The following is a 9,693-nucleotide window of genomic DNA, read 5'->3' as shown; positions in this document are numbered from 1 at the left end:
ACTTTTTTTCGCCCGAATATAAAAATTGCCGAAATGTTTACCATGGTCACTAATACCCTTCGGAAGTCCAATTGGGTGGGTGGAACCATCCAATTTGCCTTTAAACAACCAATTTACCGGTTTACAACTTGCACCGATTTCATTAATTCAAGCCTACCACGAACAGTTATGACAACAAATAATGATCATATATGGTTCCAAAAGACATTATATGACCCCGAGATGTACTCCCTAGAATTTCAAGACTTTTCGAAACCAGGCCCCGAAGACTTCCAAAATTCTCAAAAAGCGAGGATGTAGCCTTCAAGTTTTAAATTTTTTGACTTTTTTTTGCCCGTAAATAAAAAATTCCGAAATGTTTACCATGGTCTCTAATACCCTACGGGAGTCCATTTGGGTGGGTGGAATGACAGGCTTAAGTCGTATTACCTAATCAAAAGTAATTCCTAAATCCTCTAACTAATGCAGATAGGGAAGTAGGGTCGAATCCACATGGAAACAAGTCTTTTTATTCCTAATTAATTAAAAGTAATCTAAATTATTAAGTAACCAATTTGTTATTATTAAAGGGAACTAAGCTACTAAGATCAAGGATAGGGAAAATCAATTAATAAAAGGCATAGGGCATAGGTTAACCAATAAATAACATTCCAGGGTAAAACATAATAATCAATCATCAATGCATCAATTAATCAAATTGTAAAAGGCTTTCGCTACGTATTACAATCACAGAGTTAATCTACCGATATTAAATCTCATCTCTCGAATATCTACTTAACAATTTATAAATTATTCTGCCTATTGAAACTAAGCCTAAATATCAATTCTCATCTCTCGAATCTCGAATCAATATTGCTAAACTCATACAAAAAATGCCTGCACAAATCTAGTTGCATAGCATTAAACCAATCAATAGGAAATTAATCAAGCATTGATAATCAACAATAATAAATTACCCCTTCATATTATTTATGGATCCCCATGAACCCTAGAAAGAAAACTACTCACGCATAATTAAATCTAAACAAATAAAAACAATTAAACAAGTCATGATGAAATAAAGAAATAAAATTACTGAAATTAATAGAGAAGAAATCGTTACCAAAGTTAACGGAAATAATGAGTTGAATCAACAACAAAGAGTAAAGTTGTAGAGAGAGAAAATAAAACCAAGTTGAGAGAGAAAGTCTAAGAGAAGAGGTAAAAAAGATAAAAGAGATACTAGACTCGCTTAACGAAAATGTATTTATATTAAGCAAGAAAATCTTAAACTTAAACAAACTAAACAACGCCTAAACCCTTTTCAGAGACACGCGCCCAGTCGGGCGTCACACCGCCCGATCGGGCCCGCCTTTTTGCATCATAAGTCTTCTCTCGTGCCCGGTCGGGCACGACTTCGGGCGTAGGACTTCTTTTCTTCTTCCGCCGCCCCCCCCCCCCCCCGCGCTGGGTGCGCCTTCTGACGGGACCATCCTTAGCCGGGCAAGGCCACTTGGGCTATCTCTTGGACTTCGATTGGGCTCCGATTCTTCAGCCCAATCCGGATTTCCTCTTCGGGTCTTGAATACTGGGTCCAAAACCCTTGGTATCTCAATTGTCGAGCCTTTAATCATCGGTTTGATGAATCTAACTGGCCTTGGGCTACGAAAAGTGGTCGTGCTCCTCCAATAACTAGTTGAATAAACGTAATGGCAAGCGGTTCAAACCCCCTAATGGCAAGCAGTTTTGAACCGCATGCGCTTAGGGGGCTTGCCATTAGCCATTTAAATGGCAAGCGGTTCAGAACCGCTTGCCATTACTAGAGAAAGGGCAGCGGTTTTGGCGCCAAACCGCTGCCCATTATGGGTATACAAAATAAAAATAAAAATAAAAAACTACGAAAACACTCGTAGTCGCTCCATAAAATCCCGGGAAAATGCTCCAAAAGTGCAATTCCCTACAAAACTCAACCAAAACTACGAAAACACTAGAAAACACAAATTACTAATAAAAGTGGCTCCAAAGAGTCAAAAACACTATCAATTATTACCAAGGGACGGGAGTTAAATACTATAGAAAATAGAGATATCATGAAACCATTCAATTTGCCTTTAAACGACCAATTTACCGGTTTACAACTTGCGATAATTTCATTAACTCAATCCTACCGCGAACATTTATGACAACATATAATGATAATATATGGTTCCAAACGACATCATATGACCCCGAGATGTATCCCTCAAAATCTCAAGCCTTTTCGACACCGGGTCCCGAAACCTCCAATTTTTCTCAAAAACCGTGGATATTAACCTTCAATTTTGGATTTTTTGACTTTTTTTCGCCCGAAAATAAAAATTACCAAAATTTTTACCATGGTCCTTGATACCCTCCGAGAGTCCATTAGAGTGGGTGGAACCATCCAATTTGCCTTTAAACGGCCAATTTGCCGGTTTACAACTTGCACCGATTTCATTAACTCAAGCCTACCACGAACATGACAACATATAATGATCATTTATGGTTCAAAACAACATTATATGACCCCGATATGTATCCCCTAAAATCTCATTTCTTTTCGACACCGGGCCCCGAAACCTCCAAAATATCTCAAAAAGCGTGGATATTAGCCTTCAATTTTGGAATTTTTTTGACTTTTTCGCGCGGAAATAAAAATTGTCGAAAATTTTACCATGGTCCCTAATACCCCACAGGAATCCAATTGGGTGGGTGGAACCATCCAATTTGCCTTTAAACGACCAATTTACCGGTTTACAACTTGCACCGATTTCATTAACTCAAGCTTACAACGAACATTTATGACAACAAATAAAGATCATATATGATTCCAAACGACATTATATGACCCCTAGATGTATTCCCTATAATTTCAAGACTTTTCAACACGGACCTCGAAGACTACAAATTTTCTCAAAAAGCTTGGATACTAGCCTTCAATTTTTGAATTATTTTTTTTACTTTTTTTCGCATATAAATAAAAATTGCCGAAATGTTTACCATGATCCCTAATACCCTACGGAGTTCAATTGGGTAGGTGAAACCATCCATTTTGCCTTTAAACGCCAATTTACTGATTTACAACTCTCACCGATTTCATTAATTCAAGCCTACAACGAACATTTATGACAACATATAATGATCATATATGGTTCCAATCGACATTATATGACCCTGAGATGTATCCCCTAAAATCTAAAGGCTTTTCGACATCGGGCTCCGAAATCTCCAAAATTTCTCAAAAAGTGTGGATATTAGTCTTCAATTTTGGAATTTTTTGACTTTTTTCGCCTGAAAAGAAAAATAGCCGAAATGTTTACCATGGTCCCTAATACCTCTCTGGGTGTCCAGTTGGATGGGTGGAACCATCCAATTAGCCTTTAAACGGCCAATTTAACGATTTACAACTTGCACCGATTTCATTAACTCAATCCTACCACAAACATTTATAACAACATATAATGATCATATATGGTTTAAAACGACATTATATGACCCCGAGATATATCCCCCAAAATCTCAAGAATTTTCGACACTGGGTCACGAAACCTCCAAAATTTCTCAAAAAGCGTGGATATTAACCTTCAATTTTTTATTTTTTTGACTTTTTTTTGCCTGGAAATAAAAATTGCCAAAATATTTACCATGGTCCCTTATACCCTTCGGGAGTCCATTCGGGTGGGTGGAACCATCCAATTTACATTTAAACGGCCAATTTATCGGTTTACAACTGGCACCGATTTCATTAACTCAAGTTTACCAAGAACATTTATGACTACATATAATGATCATTTATGGTTCCAAACAACAACATATATATGACCCCGAGATGTATCCCCTTAATTCTCATTTCTTTTCGACACCGGACCTTGAAACCTTCAAAATTTCTCAAAAAACGTGGATATCAGCCTTCAATTTTGGAATTTTTTAACTTTATTTTGCACGGAGATAAAAATTGTCGAAATGTTTACCATTGTCCCTAATACCCCACAGGAGTCCAATTGGGTGGATGGAACCATTCAATTTGCCTTTAAACAACCAATTTATCGGTTCACAACTTGCGCCGATTTCATTAACTCAAGCTTACCACGAACATTTATGACAACAAATAATGATCATATTCCAAACGACATTATATGACCCCGAGATGTATTCACTATAATTTCAAGACTTTTAGATACGGGCCTCGAAGACTACAAAATTTCTCAAAAAGCGTGAATACTAGCGTTCAATTTTTGATTTTTTTGAATTTTTTTCGCATGTAAATAAAAATTGACGAAATGTTTATCATGATCCCTAATACCCTCCGGTAGTTCAATTGGGTAGGTGGAATCATCCAATTTGCCTTTAAACGGCCAATTTACCGATTTACAACTTGCACCGATTTCATTAACTCAATCCTACCACGAACATTTTTGACAACATATATTGATCATATATGGTTTAAAACGACATTATATGACCCCGAGATGTATCCCCCAGAATCTCAAGCCTTTTCGACACCGGGTCTTGAAACCTCCAAAATTTCTCAAAAAACGTGGATATTAACCTTCAATTTTGGATTTTTTTGACTTTTTTTCGCCCGGAAAAAAAACTTGCCGAAATGTTTACCATGGTCCCTGATACCCTCCGGGAGTCAATTCGGGTGGGTGGAACCATCCAATTTGCCTTTAAACGGCCAATTTGCCGGTTTACAACTTGCACTGATTTCATTAACTCAAGCCTACCACAAACATTTATGACAACATATAATGATCATTTACGGTTTAAAACAGCATTATATGACCCCGAGATGTATCCTCTCAAATCTCATTTCTTTTCGACACCGGGCCCCAAAACCTCCAAAATATCTCAAAAAGCGTGGATATTAGCCTTCAATTTTGGAATTTTTTTGACTTTTTTCGCACGGAAATAAAAATTGTCGAAATGTTTACCATGGTCCCTAATACCCCACAGGAGTTCAATTGAGTGGGTTGAACCATCCAATTTGCCTTTAAACGGCCAATTTACCGATTTACAATTTGCACCGATTTCATTAACTCAATCCTACCACAAACATTTATGACAACATATAATGATCATATATGGTTTAAAACGACATTATATGACCCTGAGATGTATCCCCCAAAATCTCAAGCCTTTTCGACACCGGGTCTCGAAACCTCCAAAATTTCTCAAAAAAGCATGGATATAACCTTCAATTTCAGATTTTTTGACTTTTTTTTCGCCCGAAAATAAAAATTGCCAAAATGTATACCATGATCCCTAATACCCTCCGGGATTCTATCCGGGTGGGTGGAACCATCCAATTTGCCTTTAAACGGTCAATTTACCGGTTTACAACTTGCACCGATTTCATTAACTCAAGCCTACCACGAACATTTATGACAACATATAATGATTATTTATGGTTCCAAATAACAATATATATATGACCCCGAGATGTATCCCCTAAAATCTCATTTCTTTTCGACACCGGACCTTGAAACCTTCAAATTTTCTCAAAAAGCGTGGATATTAGCCTTTAATTTTGGAATTTTTTAACTTTATTTCGCACGAAGATAAAAATTGTCAAAATGTTTACCATGGTCCCTAATACCCCACAGGAGTCCAATTGGGTGGGTGGAACCATCCAATTTGCCTTTAAACGACCAATTTACCGGTTCACAACTAGCACCGATTTTATTAACTCAAACTTACCACTAACATTTATGAAAACAAATAATGATCATACATGGTTCCAAACGACATTATATGACCCCGAGATGCATGTATTCCCTAGAGTTACAAGACTTTAAGACACAAGCCTCGAAGACTTCAAATTTTCTATAAAAGCGTGGATACTAGCCTTCAATTTTTTAATTTTTTTTTACTTTTTCGCATGTAAATAAAAATTGCCGAAATGTTTACCATGACCCCTAATACCCTCCGGGAGATCAATTAGGTAGGTGGAACTATCCAATTTGCCTTTAAACGACCAATTTACCGATTTACAACTTGCACCGATTTCATTAACTCAATCCTACCACAAACATTTATAACAACATATAATGATCATATATGGTTCCAAACGACATTATATGACCTCCAAATGTATCCACCAAAATCTCAAGCCTTTTCGACACCTGGTCCTGAAACCTCCAATATTTCTCAAAAAGCGTGGATATTAACCTTCAATTTTTGATTTTTTGACTATTTTTCGCCAAGAAATTAAACTTGCTGAAATGTTTACTATGGTCCCTGATACCCTCTGGGAGTCTATTCGAGTGGGCGGAACCATCCAATTTGCCTTTAAACGACAAATTTACCGGTTTACAACTTGCACCGATTTTATTAAATCAAGGCTACCACGAACATTTCTGACAACATATAATGATCATATATGGTTCCAAACAGCATTATATGACCTTGAGATGTATCCCCTAAAATCTTAAGGCTTTTCGACAATGAATCCCGAAACCCTAAAAATTTCTCAAAAAACGTGGATATTAGCCTTCAATTTTTGAATTTATGTAACTTTTTTTCGCCCGTAAATAAAAATTGCCGAAATATTTACCATGGTCTCTAGTACCCTCCGGGAGTCCCGTTGGATGGGTGGAACCATCCAATTTGCCTTTAAACAGCAAATTTACCGATTTACAACTTGCACCGATTTCATTAACTCAAGCCTACCACGAACATTTATGAAAACATATAATGACATATATGGTTCCAAACGGTGTTATAAGACTCCGAGATGTATTCCCTAGAATTTCAAGACTTTTCGACACAGAGCCACGAAACCTTCAAAATTTCGCAAAATGCCTGGATAATGTCTTCAATTTTGGAATTTTTTGACTTTTTTCGCTCGGAAATAAAAATTTCCAAAATGTTTATCATGGTCCCTAATACCCTCCGGAAGTCCAATTGAGTGGGAGGAACCCTCCAATTTGCCTTTAAACGGTCAATTTATCGGTTTACAATTTATTCGATTTCATTAATTCAAGCCTACCATGAACATTTATGACAACAAATAATGATCATATATGGTTCCAAACGACATTATATGACCCCGAGATGTGTCTCCTAATATTTCAAGGCTTTTTTCCACCAGGCTGTGAAACCTACAAAATTTCACAAAAAGCGTGGATATTAGCCTTTAATTTTGGAATTTTTTTACTTTTTTCGCCCGTAAATAAAAATTGCCTTAATGTTTTCCATGGTCCCTAATACCTTCCGGGAGTCCAATTGGGTGGGTGTAACCATCCTATTTGCCTTTAAACGGCCAATTTACCGATTTACAACTTGCACCGATATTAACTCAAGCCTACCGCAAACATCTATGACAACATATAATGATCCTATATGGTTCCAAACGGCATGTTATGACCCCCCAGATGTATTCCCTAAAATATCAAGACTTTGCGACTAGGGCCCCGGAACCTCCAAAATTTCTCAAAAAACGTGGACATTAGCCTTCAATTTTGGAAATTTTTGATTTTTTTTCGCCCAAAATGAAAATTGCCGAAATGTTTATCATGGTCCCTAATACCCTCCGGTAGTCCAATTGGGTGGGTGGAACCATCCAATTTGCCTTTAAACACCCAATTTACCGGTTTACAACTTGTACTTATTTACCGGTTTATAACGGCCAATTTAATTAACATGCACCGAACGCGACTTGAACTGAAATTGACCCAAACCCGTTTTAACCCGAATTAACCTGACTTGTAACTAGCCTGACCTGAATTCAACCCGACCCGAATTTAACCCAACCTGTTACAAACCCGACCCAAAATCAACCCGACTTGTTATTGGCCTGACCCAAATTAAACCCGACTTGTTATTGACCTGACCCGAATTTCACAAGACCTATTACTTACTTGACCCAAAAATTCAACCCGATCTGTTACTAACTCGACTCGAAATTAACACGACTTGTTATTGACCCGACGTAAATTCAACCCCAATTATTCCTGACCCAATTTCAAATCACCTTAATTAAATGCAATTTAGACCACCTTATTATTGTTGATCAAATCATTTTGTCTAGGGAGACCAAGTCGGTCTAGGGCAGCAAAAGAAAGGAGCATCATCCTCAAATTTAAGAGTTACATATAGTATATATTTGTTGTATGGTCAAATGAGATAATTATCTTCCTAAATTATAGACTATACTTCCCTAAGTATATTGCCATATATATTATAGTCAAAGGAAATAATTAGCTTGATAAAAATTATGATAATCAATTTATAGTTAGTTGAACTCGAATATGACCTGACTTTAAAATGACCAGACCTGATTGTAACCTGCAAATTATTGACTTGAACATAACCCAACTTGAATCCGAGAATAACCCGACTTGGAAATGACCCAACCTGATTATATCCAGCAAATTATTGACTTAAACTGAAACCAACTTGAACCCGAGAATGACCCGACCTGATTATAATTCGCAAATAATTGACTTGAACCAAACCCGAGATTGACTCGACCTGATTCTAACCCGCAAATTATTGATTTGAACCGAACTCGACTCGAACCCGAGAATTACCCTAACCAGTTTTAACCCGTGAAAACCCGAATTAAACCCGACCTATTACACCCGACCCGAATGTAACCCGACCTAAAATTTTTGACCCAAACCCGATAAGAAGTATGACCCAACGTGACCCGACTCAAGCATGACCCAACCCAAACCCGACCCGCATAGGTTATGGAATTAATCCAAATTGATCCGACCCGAGTTGACCCGACCCACTCTTACCCGACTTGTTTACCCGAATTGACATCTCTAGCTATATACATGGTCACTAACTAGTTAGTCATATAAAGACACGTGGCAACCTGAGTCAATTAAGGGAGGCGTTTATATAAACTTTGAAGGTAATGTGAACAATTCTAACCACCCAAATAGGCTCTCGAATTGTCGTGGAATCAATTATTTGGTGTCACATATGAATTGGCATAAGACCCAATTCGGAGAAATAATAAAAAGAAATTTCAATATATCCAAAAAAAATTATTTCATATAAGTTGAGTACGGGCCTGTTCACATTTACTTCATTTCAGTTCAGCTCCAATCAGTTCTGTTCAGTTCAGCTCCTGATTTCCCTCTCTCATAAATTATTCATTTTAGCTCAGTTCAGTTCAGCTATAACCAGTTCAGTTCAATTCAGCGCAGTTTAGTTATGTGAACATGCCTTACATTGAAGAAAAATTTGCCAATTGCAACCATTTAAAGTTTGTATTTTGTAAATTGCATCCATTTAAAAAAAAAAAAAAACTACAAATTGCAGCCCAAAAGTACTTATAAATTGTAAATTACAACCCAGTTCAACGTTTCATCGACTTGCGTGTCGAAAAATATTCGGTTACGATTTTAGGGACCATTTTAGTTCTTAAGTGAATTGAGCCCAGTTAGCAAAAAAAAAATAATGTAAGTATCTCGTTTTGCGTAACAAAAATGTATCGATTTATGGACAACTATTTTTTGCTGCTAAAAAGAGGCACTTACGTTAATTTTTTGTCAATTCCGAACTCAATTTGGATCCTTAAGAAGTTAAGAGCTAAAATGGCTGCTAAAACCTTAATTGAACATTTTTCGACACACATACCGATGATAAAATTGAATTAGGTTACAATTTATAACAACTTTTAGGCTGCAATTTGCAATTTTTTTAAATGGCTACAATTTACAAAATACTAATTTTAAA

The sequence above is a fragment of the Chenopodium album genome, chromosome 8 (assembly GCF_948465745.1).
Source record: "Chenopodium album chromosome 8, dcCheAlbu1.1, whole genome shotgun sequence".
In the NCBI taxonomy this organism is placed as follows: Eukaryota; Viridiplantae; Streptophyta; class Magnoliopsida; order Caryophyllales; family Amaranthaceae; genus Chenopodium; species Chenopodium album.
The sequence above is the reverse complement of the archived record's forward strand: the minus strand, read 5'-3'. Positions refer to the sequence as shown.